Source organism: Cupressus sempervirens, chromosome 7, assembly GCF_028749045.1.
Source record: "Cupressus sempervirens isolate cs-2001-9-10 chromosome 7, ASM2874904v1, whole genome shotgun sequence".
Lineage (NCBI taxonomy): Eukaryota > Viridiplantae > Streptophyta > Pinopsida > Cupressales > Cupressaceae > Cupressus > Cupressus sempervirens.
The window spans coordinates 438447379-438468784 of record NC_143124.1 but is presented as its reverse complement, the minus strand read 5'-3'; the positions used below and the strand labels follow the sequence as shown (position 1 = coordinate 438468784).

At 35.7% G+C, this 21406-nt stretch overlaps 2 pseudogenes; both read right to left on the bottom strand.

Annotated features, from left to right (window-relative positions):
* Positions 1-1327: 1327 nt before the first annotated feature.
* Positions 1328-2089, bottom strand: LOC149547467 (glutathione S-transferase U20 pseudogene; annotated as a pseudogene).
* Positions 2090-12291: 10202 nt separating this feature from the next.
* Positions 12292-13058, bottom strand: LOC149547466 (putative glutathione S-transferase; annotated as a pseudogene).
* Between the last annotated feature and the right edge of the window lie 8348 nt (positions 13059-21406).

Below are 21406 nucleotides of genomic sequence, written 5' to 3'. Positions count from 1 at the left end.
CTTTCAACCTATTGATAAGACTATGGCTACCTCAAAAAGCATGACATAATCTATAGAGGAATAGCCTTTAAAATCCCTATCATTTCCCAAGTTTCTAAAAGAGTAACTTTTTTTGAGATAACATAAAAAAACAAATGAAAAAAAAACTAAATTTAAAGAAATTAGAAGAAATTTAAATTGATAAAAAGAGATCTACATAAACGAGTAGGAAATTTCTAGAATTTGTATTGTAAATTAGTTTTATTATACAAAAGTCATCCTTTTAATTTGTTATTTTTGACACATATAGATTCTACATTTAAATTTATTTATTAAGATTCATATTAAATTTAATAGAATATCTATAATAATTTCTTAATGACGTCAAGCATTTTTATTTACTTTCTACATTTTTTGTAAAGTTTGATGTAGTATATTTGTGTTTCAATTTTATTTTTTCACCATTGCAATTGTTTTTTATCTTTAATTTATTTTTAAACAAAATTGTAAACATACTTTTTCCCTTCCATTTTATAATTAGAGGACAATAAATACTTTTATTTTTGTTTGAAAAAAATCTTATAAAGATTTAGGTATTCTTTCATTATTCAAATATTTAATGATTCAAAATTTTAATATTATAGTCATCTCACTAATATTTTATGACTAAGAATTCATGAAAATCTATCTTTCATGAACATCACTACTACACATTTTACATTAGAATGATATTTGTTAGGGATGAAACATCAAACCTTATAAAAAATTCAACCTCACAATACTAGAATAAATTTACATAGCTATGTTCCACATTTAAAAGTTATTTACTCAAGGTCTTTAAAGTAAAACTAGTAACTAACTTATATTTTACTTTTCCAAAATGACCAAAGTTGAAAGACACTCATAAGTAAAGTTTAGCCTATAAACTATAAATAACACATCGAAGTCAAAAAAACTCTATTTATAAATTACTATGAGAGAAAAATGAAATGAAAGGTCCTTTTATTTTCGAGGATACTAACCATGTGGTTTTGGATCTACATATCATGAGAGCAATATAAGACTATCTTGAACTTCTTGTAAGAGGCACCTAACTATACTACAAAGAAGTTAAACATATCCTATCCCCTACACTATTTAAACTTATAACATTTATATCAGAACATAAGTTCTCCACACTATAGAAAAATTCAAATAAACACACTTTTAATGCTCTATATCTAACCTTATAAATAACACCTTTTAATGCATTATTAAATTGAGTTCCCTTCAAAAATACAAGCTGAATAACCAATATAATTACATTTAGTTCCCATATGTTTCATACTTAGCTGAACAACCAATATAATTACTTTAAATGACTCCTCCGCATTTGCAATACACATTCCAGATTCCGCTCAGGTGAGGGAAGTGCTTTCTTGACGCTGTCCCTCTCCATACATTTCTTAACCCATGCGTTAAGCAGCGGATACTCACTTTCAAATGGTATCTTAAAATTCCCAAGAGTATCACTCGCACGGAACCAAGAAGCGTAGGGAATGAAGGCGATATCTAGGAACCCAAACTCATTTCCACCGAAGAAAGGCAGTGATCCACCTGACGACATCTCTTTCAGTGCACCTTCAAATAAACGAACGCTCTCCAGCATGTCACGTTTGGCCTCCTCCAGAGCCTCGTCTTTCGACCTCAATATACGAAATGACGAGTCATGAAACTGCAACGAAAACGCCTATTGTTAGAGCACATTAAAAAAAATATCTCCCAATCAAAACGAGAAACAAGAATACCTTACCTTCTTATCTATGAAATCAGCCCAGAAACGGGCCAGAGCACGATCATATGGCTTGGAGGGTAGAAATCACTTTGAATCCCAAACTTCATCAATGAAATGAAGAATTATAAGGGACTCACATATCGGTTTGCCATTGTGGATAAGGACAGGCACTTTCTTGTACACTGGGTTCATTTGCAGGAGGAGTTCACTTTTGGTGGACATCGCCTCTTCAACGTATTCATATTTCACGCCTTTCTGTTCCAAGGCAATCACGACGCGCATGCCAAAGGGACTGGGCCATGTGCTCAGTACCTTCACTTGCTCCATCTTACACATAAACAAAACCCAAAGTTCTGACACTCAGAGAAGGGAGCGTATTATATATATATATATATATATATATATATATATATATATATATATATATATATATATATATATATATAAGTTTTAGAGGATATCGGCTCTCGACAAGAGATGACCTAGGCCCTTACCTAAGATGGACATTAGTTATTTGTCCTTGCATATTGTCGCATCGGAAATTACGGAGTGCAAAAGAACGTGACAGATGGAGCCCATTGCTATAAGCTCCAATTCTTCAAATAAATGCAGAAATCGGGTGATATTTTTTATGTTTGGAGAGTTTTATATTCAATTAAGATTGTTTTTAATATTTGATATGAAAGTATAAAGGCATCTCTGTATTAATATGCTCAACTTGTAATTTTATTTTTTTGATGAATAGTGTCCTTTTTTATTAATAAAATATACTCAGATTACAATTCACAAAAAAAAGGCTGGGGGATACAAGATCACCCCGCGAATGAGTTCACATGGTCAAAGTTGGACTAAAAACACGGCCACAGACGGAAACAAAAACTATTCATAAAAAAAAAAAAACATATAAGGCAACCTCAGGCTACCAAAGTAGTGCCAGCCGAGGGTGGTGGATCATCTTTGTCTTGAAAACCCCAGTCATCTTTAGGATTGGGGGGCGGGTTGGGAACAATCCAGCCATCATCAGTAGTAGCTATAACAATGGTAGCCTTTGCATCTTTAACTTCTAGTCATGGAGGAGAGATTGCCAAGTCTAGGTGAGGCCACTTCCCAGAATGCGCATGATGAGTACCAAGAGGAGGAGTCGGGGACCAACCAGAACCACCATGGGGTGGGGAAGCTAAGTGGTGCCTCCATTTGCCATCACCACCACTAGGAGAGCAGTGGCAGGAAGCCTGGGAGCATGGGGTGTGCGAGTGGCAGTCGGAGGAGTGGCATCGAGGATGGCAGCCATGAGGCATTGAGGTCTCCGTTGAGGCATCAGGAGGAACTCTGGCAATAGTGCATGGAGCATCGCCCTAGTGATTGAGCAGCTCCTGCAGGTGAGTTACCTCGAGTGCAACTTTGTTAGCTTGCATATGAATCTGCATAATTACATTATTTCAAATGCATGCCTTAGTGTACATAGCAATGTTAACATCCAAAAAATTGTGTGTGAAAAGAACAACATTCATATCTTTCCATAGAGAAAATAGAATCTCCAGCCTAAGGGTATGTCAAATTTGGAAAAACTTTCGAGGAAATCTGGGAGAGTCACCCAGTAAAATCATGTGCCAAGAAAAAGACTCAGGTTGGAATGGCTTAAAAAAATCATGAATCTAGTGCCAATAATTCTAAGCATGCTTACAAAACCAAAAAAAATGCAAGAAAGACTCTGGTTGTCCACAGAAGGGGCATCTAGGATCAGGAACCCCAATGTGTTTGAGCCAAGGCCCCAGGGGAAGACTTTGGAAGGCTAGGCACCAAGAAAAATGCATAATCTTGGGTTCAGTTATAGCATTCCATATGGTATCAAAGCATTTTCTCCATTGAGAAAGAGAAGATTGCAAATGCCATCTGTGGTTTAGCGTATCCACCATCGAAAGATGAGGCGAAAGCCATCTGTAGCCCAAATTTGGCTTGTAATTAGAAAAAGGAGTGGTAGGATACCACTTCCAAACAAGCCACCAAGGGCGAATGGACTGAATGCCCACTTTATGAACTAAGTGAACAGGGATAGAAGAAAGAAGAAGGTCAAAAGTCTGTTGGTCTGAACGGATAAGGCGGTATTGTACTTGCATATCTTCCTGGGTCTTGAAACTCATGGTGACCTTTGAAAATAGGTCCTTAGGAGTTCTGATGCCACATTTAAAAAAACGCAGAGCATTGGCCCCTTGAGTCTTGGCGAGGGGAGTACCCTAAATGGAAAACAGGGGAGACCACCAAATGTTCTACTGATTCAAGAAGAGGCCATTGTGAAATTCATCTCTAGCCCATCAAACCTAGGGCTTAATAGCATCCTAGGCTTTCCAGATGCTCTTGATGATGAAAGAGCCTTGAATGTCCATGGGCTCACACATTATGAGAAGGGTTTGGAAACCAATCCCCTTCCAAGTAGGCCTATTGATAGGAAAGTCAAAAGAAATGCAATGCCAAACCAGAATCTTCCAAGCTTCATCTCCTGAAATAGCCCTAATAATCCATTTTGCACAAAGAGCAAGGCCTTGTTTTTGAGTGGAAAGTACACCAAGACCACCGAACTCTTTTGGGAGACAACAAAAATCCCAAGCCACTCTGTGGAAGCCATGGTGATCAGAACTAGAGGCCCAGAGAAAATCCCTGAGCAATCTTTCTAGCTTCATGTAGGAAGCTTTGGATGGAGCCCAACAAGGGGAGTAATACACATGATTGGCCACCAAAATCTTTGAGAAAATCTAGAATTTCCCAGTGAGGGAGAGCAGTTTTGTGATCCAATAGTCAAGCTTTTTGCTAATCTTGGTCAGCACAACATTCCAAAGTTCCACAAGCGATGCTTGGGATGCAAAAGGAATGCCAAGAAAGTGGAAGATTTCCCTGTAAGCAACCCATTTCCACTCAAAATGGCTGAGCTAAGGTGGAGCTGGTTAAAAAGACTAACGGTAGTAGAGCATTTTATGCCATTGAATGATAGAACCAAAGGCTTGACAAAAGGTGTCCAAGCAACTTAAAGCATTATTCATATTTTCTTCATACTCTAAAAGAGTAAGAAAAGAATCATCAGAAAAGTGTCCATTGACTAATTGGGAGGATGATTCAGGCAAGGAAATGCCACGAACTAGTCCTAAGGACACAAAATGCACAAGTAAATAGCCAAAACCTTCTGCAACAAGGGCATAAAGTGCAGGAGCTAGCGGACAACCTTGCTTGATGGAACGAAAAATTTCAAAAGCCTTAGATTGCATATTGTTGATGGTAATGCAAGCATTAGCATCACCAAAGAGCATTTCCACAAATTGAAGGAAATTGGGGCCAAAACCTAGAGCCCAGAGCATAGCCAAGATGAATGGCCATTCAATGCAATCATAGGCTTTAGCAAAATCTATCTTTAAAAAGATAGCCTTCTGGTTGGACTTGCATGCCCATTCCATTCCCTCCTAGATAGCAATGATGTTGTCAAGAATATATCTGGACTTGATGAATCCAATTTTCTCTAGCCGCACAATTAAGGGCAACATGTGCCTAATTTTGAGAGTGTTCCTTGGCAATAATCTTATAAGACACATTCAGAAGGGTAATGGGTCTCCAATTGCATATGTCCTTTGGATCACCAGCTTTAGGTATGAATTTGATATTTCCTTTGTTTATAATAGCTCCTAAGCTTTTAGAATGATATGCTTCAAGATAAACTTTGTGCAGATCAAGACCTATATGCTCCTAGAGGTGCTTGTAGAATTCACAAGGAAACCCATCACATCCAAGGGACTTGTCATCTGCCATGGAGTAGACTACCTCTTTAAGGTCTCGAAGGCAAAGAAGTTTCTCACATAAAGCATGTTGCTCAACTACTAGGCAGTTTGGAGTAACAGAAATACACTTTTAGAGAGTTTCCTCCTAAGCAACCAAATTTTCTTGTGAAGCAATCAAGTTCTCATCGTGATGAACAAATGCTTGCAGGATGGTAGGGAGACTAGATAGAACAACGTTTCCTTGTTTGATCTTTTTAATCCCAACATTGGTATGATGGGCATGAAGAGCCTAAAGAAACTCCTTCAAGGCTTTGTTGCCAACCTCCAACCAGTGGAGACGGGCTTTGATTTGGGCTCCCCAAGTAGCAAAATTATCAAAACCTTTTTTTTCATGGCAAAGCTTGGCAAGCTGAATTTGTAAGTCCACATCAAAGGGATTGAGGGTGAGGGCTTTAGAGGCTTTTTTGAGGGCAAGCGTGTTGGCTTCATATGACCATTTTTTGAACATGGCCAATTATCGCCCATAAATGTGCAAGAACCAAGCAGTTTTGGTAATGGCATCATTCCACCATTGAATCCATCCCTTTTGAGAATGTGGACTTGGCTCCAAATTCTAGACATGTAGGATGTGTGAGATGGTGGAAGCATGCATCAACACTAACATGTTGAGGAAGAAATAAGAGTTGGCCACCTTCGAGACAGCTATTTGCTAAGAAAAAAAATGTGATAGTGGTTAGATAATGTCACATCTGGTAGGGGAATGACAGGTAGAACTTGATCCTCAGAAAAAGAGATAAAAGATTGCACAATGATCATAGCATGATTGAGGCATTTTAATATGCAATCAGAGCCAACTCGAAAGTTGGACCAAGTGTGCCAAACCCCACTGTCCTAGTGGCGGTTGGTATTGGGATAAAAAAGGCCCAATTTATTATGCATGTAATATCAAGCTTGTCTTTTCCCAGCTGTCTAGCGAATAGGTAGAATGTTGTATTTGTCAGAGGCCACTTCAACCAGATTAAAATCCCCAAATATGACCCAAGTAGTTGGAGGCAACTTGTTAGCCAGCCAAGCCCATATCTGGGATCTTTCCACAACATCATTGGAAGCATAAGCATTAATGACTCCAAAAGAATGATTTTTAATGGAAAGTGAAAGCCAGATAATTCTATGCATGAGGTCAGAACTGTGCAAAATAATAGAAGAATGGAGGTGAGGTGACAGGAGAGTTACTACACCACCTTGGCTAGCTTCGTGCTAGGAAGAAAACATCACGCCATCTTTTCAAATTATGCGACACTCCAAGGAAAGCATGAAACAAAAAAATTTAACTTCTTGCAGATAGAGAAAATCTAAATTACCAAGTCTATGATGAACATCCTGAACATAGTACTTTCTGGGGAGGTCTGTGAACCTCGAACATTCCATAACAGGAAATTCATGAGAACTCTTCCATATCATCTTCATCCTCAAGAAAGGAGTAGCTATTTTGCAAGAAGGTAGAAACATGGTTGAAGTCAGACAAAATCCTCTGGACTTATAGCCTAACATTTCACCTCTGGTATCTCTGCACCTTTAGGAGGATTACAAGAATGCTGCATCGCTGGTGGTGCTATGGAAGAAGCAGCAAGAGGAGTATGCACCCAAGCCAAGGTAGAAGCCCTTGTGGCTACCTTAATCCCCTGTGAAACTTCAGGAGTAGTTCCTTTTTCTGTTGCTTGCATCCCTACACTGGCTGGAATTGACGCTCCTGTAGGGATAGGAGGAACTATGGCGACCGCAACATAGGACTGCTTGGAGGGAAAGGTATTCAAGGGAGCCTTGCCCTTATGCCCAACAGTAACCCATTCTTCTTTTTTCCCTTTGGCCTGTTTGACAGGTGCCTCTTTAGGCATGGGCTTGACCCTAGGTGTAGCCAGAGGGCAGTCCTTGATCTTGTGTTCTGCAGACTGGAACCTATAACAAGTGTTGGGGAGGTTCAAGTAAAGCACCTTCTGGGAGAAGGTTTTAGCCCCAATTTAAATTTCCAAAAAATCCTTAAGATCCTTGGAAAGATCCACCTCTATGACAATGTGTTGTTGTAGGCGGACATTAAAAAAATTTCTCAGGCTACTTAGTAACAACTTTGCCAAGGGCTTTGGCAATGGACTCAATGAAAGGCTAGCATGGCAGGGGTAAACTTGGGAACTCAACCCACATAGAAACCCTAAGCTTTTTATCATTCAAGACTGTGAAGTCTCATGACCATTTTTGAAGAATGAGCAAAGAAGAAAACACAAACCAAGGTCTATTGTTAAAGATTTCATCTGCTTGCAACGGGTTAGCAAAGCGGAAAAAAAAAAAAAAAAAAAGGACCTTTGGTAAGGTTTTGCATAGTGTCAAGGTGGACTCCATGAGGAGTCCAACTATTGTTAACCCATTCTCGGAGCATAGCTTTAGGAGGAGTCCTATCCACAAAATAATCTATCAAGGTGTTTTGTTCTAACCAATCACATTCAGCATCAAATTCTTGCAAAGGAAGGATAATGTCAGGATTACCTCATGAAAAACCTTTGGGACAAACTTGTGCGAACATTTGTTCTGTAGAGACGCCATGGTAGACTGAAGTAGCAGCGTGAACACCAGAAACAACTGGTTCACTACTAGCTGGAGCCATTATATCCTAGCCTAAAAAACTCCCATAGTAAATGAAGTGCGACAAGTGGTGCTTACAGAAAGAAAGTTCAGATGAAAATCCATATACAGAAAATTGAAAGTTCACATGAAACAAGAAACACTAGCAAAGAAAAAAATATTCTCTTGTCCTAGATGATGGATCATAGAGTTTGATCAACTTGTAATTTTTAATTTTATAAATGCATAGATTCCACTTTTTGTTGGCATTTGTTTCCCTTAATTTCACTTGCAATATGTGTCATTTTATATAACTAGCATTTGTACCTAAATGTCCAAGATTATGCTGATTGTTTGGCCTGAGATTGCTCTCAAAGAATCATTGGCAAAATGTCGATCAACATTATTTTTCTTAGAGGTACAATTCCTCTGTAATATTGCTAATGCTACTCCTTTAAACTGATGTTTGTGTTGGCTTCATCCTTGTGTGAATAGGGAGTGGCAATGGTTCTTCACCTGAAGTATTTTGAAAATATTTAAACTTTAATAACTATTCCAAAGTAGCTTTAATTGTTGTAGTGATGCACGCCCTTCAGTCTATTGATTTCGAGAGTCAAACTTGGTCGATGTTCAAAATACTTTTATTTAGTGATATTTGTATTGAGAATTTGATTACACTTTTTTTTTCTTTGGTTATACAATAAAAAATCAAATACATTTCAATGTATCTCATGTCTTATAGGTTTGAATAATATTTATATTATTTAATTATTCTTTTTATCTTTTTCTATGTAATTAAATAATCGTATATTTATTATTTAATTATTTCTTTTTGTAATATATTGTTAAAATAATTAATTAATTATGATTATATTTCTTTCACCAAATGTTAGAAATAGAAGGGGTCATAAATTCACTTATCACTCATTTCTCCAATAATTGCTCATATTTAACTTTTCTTGACAAGTGAATCTTACCCCTTCCTTTTTAAACAATTTTCATTATAACCATTAATTTTTTACTCAATCCTAGTATTATAATGCATCATGCACCATTACTCTTATTAAACCTTTGTCATGCATTTCCCTTCTCAGCATTCTAGAAATTTCATCCTTGGATATATTTTATTTTATGCTAGCTATATTTTTGAAAATATGTATTTTTAGTCCAAGGGTTTTAGCTTAGCTAGTTGAAGCAATAATTTCTCATTATGGACACCCTGGTAGAAATCCCAAGAGGGACATCTTTAGTGCATTCTAAGTTGTGACTCTTGGTCTTCCAATTGTTGTTTATAATGTGATTGCTTGAAATGAGCTTGAATAAGTTGTAATTTTTTCTCCTAAGGAGCACCCAATATGTAAATGATCTTAATATAAAATAAGTATTTTAGAGATACATATATTATAATATTCATTGGAGAAAATGTCATTCAACAAGGGACTTCATTATATTATTTATTTTGTTTCCTTTTATTTATGTCCTATCTATAAGATCTATATGAATTTAATAGTATTTTAGAATTATAACATCTTAAAGTATAAGCACCTATAATCAAACACTCACTACAACCCTAGTTTAGCATGTATAACCTCCCATATAAATTTTTGATACCTAGACTCTACCTCTCTTATATATTTCAATTTTCTTTCCTACTTCTTGACTTTCATTATCTAATTAAACCAAAGTGCTTTATTCATTGGAAGAGTGTATCTTAAGTATCTTTTCCAGGATATTTTCTCAAAATTTTAATTAGGGATCCCTTGTTGGAAATGAGAATGGAGTAACTGAGAGGGGGAGGGGGTGAATCAGTTACCACAAAAACATTTCACAGTCCCTTAGATGTCTAAAATCTTGATCTTAGTTACAGATTACTGAAACTTGATAATGCAGCAAATACTAATAATTATTAAGAACCGATAACCAAAACAATTCAGCAATCATGAACACTAGAGACACCAGATTTAACGTGGAAACCCAATATGGAAAAAACCACCAATGTAACTAGTTACTGTTTTTCACTCTTTTGAAGTGAGCCCTATTAGGAGCCAACCCTGTTAAAGGTTACAAAACACACTGTTAGGTGTGACCCTGTTAGAGGATTTAATCACCCTGTTAGGAGTGGCCTTGCTAGAGGTCTTTAGAACAATTCAACTAAACTGTCACCTTGTTAGAGGATTTATAGAATGGCTGTTAAACCAACTTTGTTAAGAGATTTTGAGTTCACTGTTACAATGGTTAGAAAGCAACAATGAAATGCCCTGATATAGTGTGCAACTTATCTTTGCTGATTGTAGATCTCTGTTATGCTTGACTGGATCCTTACTGATCAAATACAACTTTGCAGCTCCTTTAACACATCTGATCCTCCATCAGACTTTTCTCAACATTCGCTTCTTCATACTATAATTCGCATTCATAACTTTTTCATAATCACACTTCTCTATTTTTGATTTGCAACTTGAGTGACAATATATACCTTCCAGATTATCTTAGTCGGCTCAAATCACTGACCAATAATCAAACAATATACAATAGTCGGCTAGAAATAATTAAAATTACAAACTAACAAATCTCTTTACTGGCCGACCCTGCTCAATTAATACTGTTCAGAAAATAATTCCTGTGTTAACCGACTGAGCTTGGTTAATACATCGAACTCCATGACAACCCTTCAATCGCTGGGAGAACTCGGTAAGTACTGAGTTTTCATAGATGATCGAGTGAGCTCGGTGGAAATTGTCTTGGTAATCACTGAAACCTTCATTTACCTTCCTGACTCGGTAAATACTAAATCCTTCGTTTACCTTCCCAGCCCAGTAAACACTAACTTTTCTTCGCTTACCTTCCCAGCTCGGTAAACACTAACTTTTCTTCACTTACCTTCCCAGCTCGGTAAATACTCTGTCACAGTTTCCTTTGTTAACCAAGTTAGCTTGGTAGAAGCTATCTTTGCAGTGTAATATACAGCAACGCTCGGTAAACTTTGTAAACTACTATGTTTACCTTCTGAGCTTAGTAGACTCTGTCTGATGACTGATATGACATTTGTGTAACATCAAAGACAACACTCAATTAACCAATTTTATCCAACATCCCTCGCATTAGTTTAAAAAAAATTTCAATACTTATTGACCACCTTTGAGTTTTCAACTCTGAAATGTTGTGACTAATATAAATATAGCTTGTCCCTCCTCGATTTGGTATCCACAACCAATATTTTAGGAACTAAAATTATAATATTAATATTTGTCCTAGAATTCTACATCCAATCATTCTCAAGAAATATATAAAGCGCTATAAGGTGTTTTCAAGAAATCTTCTTCTCCATGGATCAAGATTTTCCCCCTTATTGAAGGCTAAATAAAGGATTACCTGACCATGTAAAAATATTATAGCATAAGAATTCATCTATATACATTCAAAATTCACATTCAACCATTCAACTCTTGAAGTCAAATTTTCCTCTTAATCAAGCATTGTCAAAAACTACAACATTGCATTACACAAGGTTTGTCTTTCGTGATTAACTTTTGATTTTTTATTGACATAAAATATAAGGCATCAACATTTTTTATCATAATGAAATAATAATTGAATTGCCAAGGTAATGCAAATTTTATTTTTCATTTCTAGCCTCTATTATATGATAACAGGATTTTATTTATTTCACTTGATGTTTAATTTCAAATCAAGGCTTGACTAACCCTTCCCCCTACTTTTCACACAATATATTTTTGCTTACTTTTTATGTGTAGGTTTAAGTGGTATTCACAAAATTTTAGATCTTAAATGTTGAGAACTTGAAAAAATATTTGTTATTTGAAGCAATTAACAACAAATAGAATACTATTTGAACTTGTACCATTTATATCAGAACACAATTTTTTGACAATACTAGAAAAATTCAAATAAACACACTTTTAATGCTCTATATCTCACCTTATAAATAACATCTTTCAGTGCACTATTAAATAGACTTCCCTTCAGAAATGTAAGCCATAAAAAACTGACTCAAAAACTACATTTTCAAATGCAACTTACGACGTATAATATGAATGTTCAATATTTCATATGAGATCTTATTGTATCCCTCATCTACTCCAAAAAATGGAAGGATATAACGAACACACTTATGTTTCATACTTAGCTGAACAAACAATAAAATTACATTGAAAGACTCCTCCGCATTTGCAATACATATTCCAGATTCCGCTCAGGTGAGGGAAGTGCTTTCTTGACGCTGTCCCTCTCCATACATTTCTTAACCCATGCATTAAGCAGCAGATACTCACTTTCAAGTGGTATCTTGAAATTCCCAAGAGTTTATCTCGCATGGAACCAAGAAGCGTAGGGAATGAAGGCGATATCTAGGAACCCAAACTCATTTCCGCCGAAGAAGGGCAGTGATCCACCTGACGACATCTCTTTCAATGCACCTTCCAATAATCGAACGCTCTCCAGCATGTCACGTTTGGCCTCCTCCAGAGCCTCGTCTTTCGACCTCAATATGCGAGATGACGAGCCATAAAACTGCAACAAAAACGCCTATTGTTAGAACACATTAAAAAAAATTATATCCCTATCAAAACTATCAGAAGACAAGAATAACTTACCTTCTTATCTATGAAATCAGCCCAGAAACGGGCCAGAGCACGATCGTATGGCTCGGAGGGTAGAAATCGCTTTGAATCCCAAACCTCATCGATGTAATGAAGAATTACAAGGGACTCACATATTGGTTTGCCATTGTGGATAAGGACAGGCACTTTCTTGTACACGGGATTCATTTGCAGGAGGAGTTCACTTTTGGTGGACATCGCCTCTTCAACGTATTCATATTTTACGCCTTTCTCTTCCAAGGCAATCACGACGCGCATGCCAAAGGGACTAGGCCATGTGCTCAGTACCTTCACTTGCTCCATCTCACACATAAACAAAACCCAATGTTCTGACACTCTCAGAGCAGGGAGCGTATTAGATATATATATATATTTGGAAGCCAATGTCATCAGTTTTAGAAGATATCGATTCTCGACAAGAGATGACCTGGGCCCTTACCTAAGATAATGGACATTAGTTATTTGTCCTTGCATATTGTTGCATCGGCAATTACGGAGTGCAAAAGGACGTGACAGATGGAGCCCATTGCTACTTTGTAAGCTCCAATTCTTCAGATAAATGCAGAAATCGGTGGATACTTTTATGTTTGGAGAGTTTTATATTCAATTATGATTTTTTTTAATATTTGATATAAAAGTATAAAGGATGCTCAACTTGTAATTTTTATAAATGCATAGATTCTACTTTTTGTTGGCATTTGTTCTACTTAATTTCATTTGTACTTGTAATATGTGTCATTTTATATAACTAGCACTTGTATCTATAGGTCCAAGATTATGCCGATTGTTTGGCTTGAGATTGCTCTCAAAGATGTAGAACAACATTATTTTCCTTGGAGGTACAATTCCTCCGTAATATCGGTAATGCTACTCCTTTAAACTGCTGTTTGTGTTGGCTTCATCCTTGTGTGAATAGGAAGCGGCAATGGTTCTTCACCTGAAGAATTTTGAAAATATTTAAACTCTGAATTTGATGAAATAAAAGGAGATTAAAATTTGATATTTTGAAAGATAGTAGGCTGCAAGTTATTAATTTAGAAATCCATCAATTCCAATTGATCAAGAAACAATTCAACAATCAATAGTCACTGAAAAATGATTATAGTTCTTCATGAAATACTTACATCAATATCTTTAAAAAAAATTTAAAATAATACATTCAAATATGTAATCTTTCAAAGTGCATTATAAATTGTCTTCATATGAATACACAGACAAATCTACAAACTATCAAGATAATTGATCAAATTCACAAATCTTATGACATTTTAAAATTTATTGTCAAATTATTTCTCCTTAAATTATAAAGCAATGAATATCAATCCTACCACTATAGAAACAATGATAATTTTTTTGTTTGTCTACTCTAAGAGATGTTTCCTTCAATGTAATATCTTGATCCATATATGCCTAAAGATGAGACTTCTAACAATGAACCTTTAACATTTCCTTTTAATCTTAACCATGAATTGTTGAAGAAAGAGTTTTAAAAAAAGGCCAAGTCAATTTTGAATTGTTTTTGTATAAAGAAATCACATAATACCATTAATGTGACTTTTAGATGGGAGAAGATGAGCAGTCAAATACATTTTGAACGTCCATTCATATGACACCATGTAATAGTCATTTTAGAAACCAAATCACTTGATGTTGGAAACATACGAGCTTAACAAATACAATCTTCAAATGAAGTTGCATTTCGAATTCCATAGTAAAAGAACCATGCGCTTCTTTACAATAACTTGATTTTTCCCCAACAAGAAACATCATTTCTTTACAAAGTTGCTCCCAATGAGGTAAAAGTTATGCCTTGTAAAAACTCATAACGCTTACATGTTTATGGCCCAAATGGAAACCAATCAATTTTGGTCCTTTTGGCAACTTCTATATTCTAAAGAAAGGCTACAACAACTCATTATTTAGTTTCTTTTTAATAAACAGCTCCACTAGAATAACCAATAAATTAACAATGACATGTTTTATTGTTCGACTAAATGATTCTTTTCATTTCTAGAATATAAAAATTACTGAAGACATATATAATCTTTGGAAAGCAATATTCATAATGAGTCAGAGGGTTAAAGCATTTAAATGAGTAGTCACCCTCAAGCTTCTCATGACATTAGCTCGATGAACCATAGGAGGAACTTCTTAAGAAAGACTTGTAATTTGATCCCTTATTCCCATAGAAAGTGAGAGAGGAATCTCAGGTGGTGTTAGAAGTCTGTTGATAAACAAGGTTATAAAATTAGAATTGAATAAAATCGCATTTAGGCCAAAAGAAGAAACTACATTGGAAACAAATAGGAACTATAAGAAATTGGGTTGATTATCTAAGAAAATATAATTAGGAGGTTTATGGTGCTTCTAGCTAAGAAGAAGGGTCTAGTTAGCCCATATCTATAGATCTCTATGCTGACAAGCTACAACTAATCTCAAAAAAAATTGAAATTTCTTGCATGAATGTGTTCTTTGTTTTATGGAAAACAAATACTATCAACAACAACATACCCATATTGTTGAGTAGCAAAAGAAGATCACTAGTGACATAATGATTTGCTAGGCAGTTGGGAAGAGGACATAAGCAAAGGTGGGAAAATGAATGTCATTATAGATAGGCCTAGATATTTGAGGAATACTATGGTAGTATTGGGTGAGGATGGAAGCCATCAAAGAATGGAGAAGTTTGAAACTTTAGTAAGCATCATTATGACACACTAAATTATTTTAAACTTTGTTATGCACAGATAACTAACAGAGATTCAGAGGTGAAAGCCATTGTATAAAGAACATGGTATCACATTCCTGCAAGACCACTATATTTTATATTTTTAATTAGCTTATCAATTTGAATGCATGTAAAAATTGTAAACTCTAGTATTTCCTCTTTAGATGTTTTGAAGTGTCATAGTAAAGAGAAAATACATGTTAATGTAATAACAGTAAAATTATAAGTTTAATGGTGTAATTCTTTTATTCTTTTAGATTGTGTCACTCACATATGAAATTTGAAGGAAAATTTAGCTTGTTATGACATGTGTGGGAAATTTTCTAATTTTTATAAGGGCCTCTTGGAGATAGATGAAAAACCACTCGATCTAGATTTTAGTATCAAAACAGTCATTACTACATTTCATTACTATGAAATAGTCCATATTCATCTTCTTTTCTTCATTTTTTTTATGCAATGATAATTTTCATTACATGATTGTATCATTTTGCTCCTCTTCCACAATGCATACTATGGAGTGGCACACAACCACAAATAGACCTTAGCTCATACTTTGATTATTTATTATCATTTATTGCATAAGTATTCAAAAATGCATTATCCAAGCATTAAGAAACTACTTTCTTTAAAGCTATGGAATCAATGTGGTAGTTTGCATTTGATGCCAACCTTTACATTAATATTTTTACTATAGAAATCATAATCATAACAGTTGAGTTATAAGCAGCCACAAAGAGAACTCAAATTTTAGTAGAGAATATGTTATTATTAATGTATTCCTTTTATACAATTTTTTTTTAAAATGTGACTCCAAGAAAAATAGAAGAACTTTTGTAAATCACAATTTTGTAGTATTGTGTTGTGTTGCATATAGATGCATCTGGTATGTTAGATCTATTGCATTAGAGCCCATAGGTACAAGATGAAACCACAAATCTATAAATAATCTTGAATAATATTACAAATGTAATGTAATGGTGTAAAAGACATTTTAATGTGGGAAAGCTTTGTACCTTTATATGATTAGATATACATGGTTTCTAGTCGTGGTCCCTCATTTTTGTGCAAGATCATGTATGGGTAGTTATTCATTTTTGTGAGTTTATCAAAAGTAAATGTTGGCTAGAGATAGAGGCCATCTAAGCTCTTGATGAGCTAGATAAATTTGTGAAGGTCAATCCTTGTCTCTTCATTTTTCCAATGTCAATCATCACTCTTTGTAGTGTTAGACCCTAAGATTTTTGTATTGTCATTCCTTGTGCCATTTTGATTGGTAGTTGTCCTCTACTACCTAGAGATACAAGGGTTATCGACACCTTCTTGGGGTCTGCCTTATTCCATGGTGCACCCATGTAGTTGTCTATTCGTACTACTACATATAACGGTAGATTAGAAGGCTTTGAGCCATGATTGTAAACAATCTCCACTACCCCACCTAGTGCTCCATTTACAGGTCCTTCTTGTCTCCATATGTTGGTTGTTAGCATGATCCACTAGCCTCGAAAAAGTAGCACCTATGCTTCTAGTTGTTCATCCTCTATGGTATTATTAGTTGCAGTCCTTGTTCTTGTTGCTACTCTAAACACTACTAGGCAGTTTAGTTGCTTCAACATATTTTTGTTATGTTGTTTGACAAAGTCATTAGTGGAAAATAACTGGGTTGCATTATCAAAATTCTCCCTTTTAGTTGATGTTCTTCTTATGTAGGTGGGTTTCATAAGAAGCTCCCAACCTTTTTGTGTCATTTTCATATTCCATATATTTTGTAGTGCTTTATAGAATTGTATTTGTTGGCTCTACTCTTCTTGTTAGTGGTAAAATGTTTGCAGGCTAACAATTATTGTGAACTTCTCCCAAAGTAGTTGCACTCCTATATGAACAATGTAGATGGGATTATCCATTATAGGTGGTAATTGTCCAAGGTCTCCGACTAAGATCATGGAGATGCCACCAAATCAAAGGTGACTTCTATGAGGCAATGCCTGGCACAATCTACTATCTATCTTCAGTAGTAATCTTGGGCCTATAAAGTTCATTTCATCGATCAAGATGTATCTTATGTTCTTCAAGTCTTCTTGAAACATAGTTAGTGCCTACCCTTGTAATGGTTGTATTTCTTTGATAGGAATGTGTAATGCAGAGTGAATAATTATGGCATGTATGTTAAACATTACAAAACTTGTTGCAGTGAGCGTGGGCAATTGACTAGACTCTTGTTGTGTAACCACATTTAGTGCAAATCTTATACAACCAATCAAGAAATCATGTATAGTGGTATAGTGCAAGTATCTTTTTTGTAGTTGATGATTATATTTAGTGCTAACTATTGCTAGCTAGACAATGTATGCACATGACTTTTATTAACTAATGGTGTGTTGATTGGTGGTGAGTTTTTTTTATAGTATTCTATAAAAAAATTTGTTGTTTGGTGAAGTATGGGAGAAATCATGTCTTGATCCCATTTTTTATTGTTATTAAATTCATGTCTCCCAAGCATTTCAAGATCATCATTTAGATTGTTGTTGGATGTTGGACCCATCTGTGATATCATCTACCATTCATTTATTTCTAGATCAATATTTATGGTATCATTGTTGTCTTCCTTAGCTTCTACATCTTTGTTAACTACTACAATTGTATTAAGAAGATCAATGTGCTAGACTATGTAGCTCATTGCTTCCATTTGTTTCCAATTCCTTTCAATTGCATCCTTTGTAATGCCCACATCTTGTTCAATGTGGAGGATGTGTTTGTATAGAAGCAACACTGAACAACAAAATATCTCAAACTATTTAGAATCTTGTTCTAGAATACTGTAAAATCGAGCATATACATAAACAATGGCTTGTATCATTTTTTCCCACAAATTTGTTTTACATTTTGCAGAGTAAGTAAATGACCTTGTAGATTCAAGTAATGTTAATACCTCTAGCTCATGTGGTCATTTCATGTAGTTATGTACGTAGCTTTCCTGTATTGTCATAGTCCATGTGATTTCATGAAGTACCCCTCTGCCTATATTTAGGTAGATGAAGGGATGAATGCATTCTACGAGTGGCAATTTTTGTAGCATATGGCATGTTTCTTGTGCTCCTATGTCACATTCAATGATTATTTCTATCATGAATTTCCTATATGTTGTACCTATTTTGGATAACATATTTGTACATGTTTATGATGTTCTCTCTACTTTTGTAGAATACTTGGCAATGCACTTGAGTAATAATTCTCTTGAAATAATAGGTTGGCAATCTATGTTGGCCCTCTAGATTTGTAGCATGTTGGTTGTGAATGTTTAGTCTATCATGATTCCATGTTGATTCCTACTTCTTATTTCTAGTAATATCAAATGTTAGTGTAGATTGGAATTGATCATTCCAATGAGGCTTGTAATGACATTGCATTGTTGTTCCTTTTTTATGAAGGCAAGTTCCTTCACTACATTTTGTGTGCCTTTGGACGTGATTAACAAGTTGTTCATAGTCTTTAGAAGGGTCTATAGAGAATATTTCTGATGTGTTTAGTAAACATGGATCATCATTTAGAGAGTGGTATACTGTATTATTTCTTTTATGTAAGGAAACTTGGCAACAAAGAATATAACTGTTTCCACATAACCCATAATAGATCTGAAATAAATATGGAATTAAAATCCACATGCAAGAGAATAGACAACATACCCATAAAATGTGACACAAGATATACCCTGGGAAACCCTCATTGAGGGAAAAAACCCAGCCTCCAAAAGCATCCATCATCATGTATTATTCAGCAAAAAATACCATTGCCATACAACCATGGAAGCCTTCATGGCCATAGCCACAACTGAGAAAACTATGTGAACAAGCATGAATCCACACATCCCATGCCATGCTTTCAACCTTCACAAATGCTCCCTTGGCTAACCTATCAAGCCTTGTCCTGCTCGACTCTTGCCTTTTGTCTTCTCCTTGTCACTCTCTCTCTCTCTATACAACAACTACCCTTGTGGCTGCTTATATAGTAGCAAGTCCCACAAAACCACTAGGTGGTATTACATAAACCATGTGCTACCTAACCCACTGACCCCACATTTAATATTGGGCATTTAATTCTTTTCCCCAATATTAAATAATTACATGAAATATTTTCACAATGTTACAATACAACTCATCAAGAATATTCCATGAGAATCTTTACATGTTGCACGTCCATCTAGGTATAACATTACATAATAAAAATAAAATAATAAAATAACAATATTATGCAATGTGTGCAACACCAATTATCTCAACAATCTCCCACTTGTTGAATACATTGCATAGGGTCAATCCGTAGCCACATAAATGAAAAATGGAAAAATCCCTCCCAGCACATCCACCATCATGGATCAAAATACACCAAGTGCTCCATCTTGGTACCCGCAACAAAATCATAGTATTCAGCATCTCAAACATGAATGATCTCACCTCCTATTATGCCACTCCCACTGGACATACATAGAAGCCATCCAAAGAGAAAGCCACCCAACCTGTCGCATTAGAAGATCATAAAATCCTGTACCAACTGAAAATTTCAAGCACAAAAACCTGATCCAGAGGTAATCACATGTATCCGTAGTTGTCAAAATATCCATAGCTGAAATAGCACCCACAGCAAAGTGCCAAACCTATCCAACTATCCATACCTCAAAGGTATAACAAGTGAATCTCATATCACCGACATATCCAATCTATAACCTGCAATCACAAGCCTCAAGAGCAATACCTGCCACATATATACCAAGAAGCTCCCACTGCAAAAGATAATGTCAAATCTATAACCAATCCACTCACAACATCTCAAAGAAGTGAATCCATGTAGTATCAAGGACATCCACAATACATCAACTGATAACCTACAAGAACAACTCTCATAACAAGTCTCCAATAGTCTCCCAAATTCACCACAACCAATAGAGGAAAGAGAAAGAAATAACCATGTCATCTCTCACATGACATACATGAGCACAAACCAGTGATCACAATCTCCAACCAATCTCAAATCCAATGTAGGCAAAATTGAACATCCAAGAAGATAACCAAGACCAGAGAAACCATGCAAATCATAACCTGTATCATGTCCTTCTACACACACCTCTAGATGTAAACTGTGCAAGTATGATCTCCTCTATAAAACCCCAACAAGAAGCCTCAACACCACCCAAACCATACCATATAACTCATCATGGATGTAAGCCTCTCACAAGAAGATCAAACTCAATAAACCATTCCTAATCCAAGGAATATGCCCAATATAAAACCATCTCCCAAACTCAACCAGCATAACAACATATGCACATGGAGATAACCAATGCTAAACCATCTCTCAAATGAACCCTCTAGAACTAACACATGTACCATAGCTCAAGATCCATATCCATGAAAGACAAGCATAAATATAATGCAATTGAGAGAAACAATGGGCTATACCTCTCAAGTAGCAAACTGCCGAGTAGACCAAGAGTGGGGAATGAGAATGCTCATCAAGATACCCAAGTCTACAACCAAGACTCATCTAAGAACAATCTCCTCTCAAGTCCATATCAGGTGACTGCCCCTCGGACTTCTTGCTGAAACCATCAACTGTCCCAACAAATACTTCTCTAATCCAAGAGAAATCAGCATCACCACCATCTCTAAGTATCCATGAGCACCTGTAACCAATCAATCCATGCCAACTCCAAATGCAACATAGCAATATCATGAAGTATCCAGCTTATGATCAGTGTACTCAATGCCAAGAAACTAAACCAAGATCAATATCAAAGTTCCAACCATGGCCTCAGGAACATAAACATGACAACATGATCTTACCATCTCAACTAAAGAGATAACATGCTCCATATGAACACACCACCATAACATGTCACAACTCTAAATGCGTATCAAGAGTATACCATGACATAATA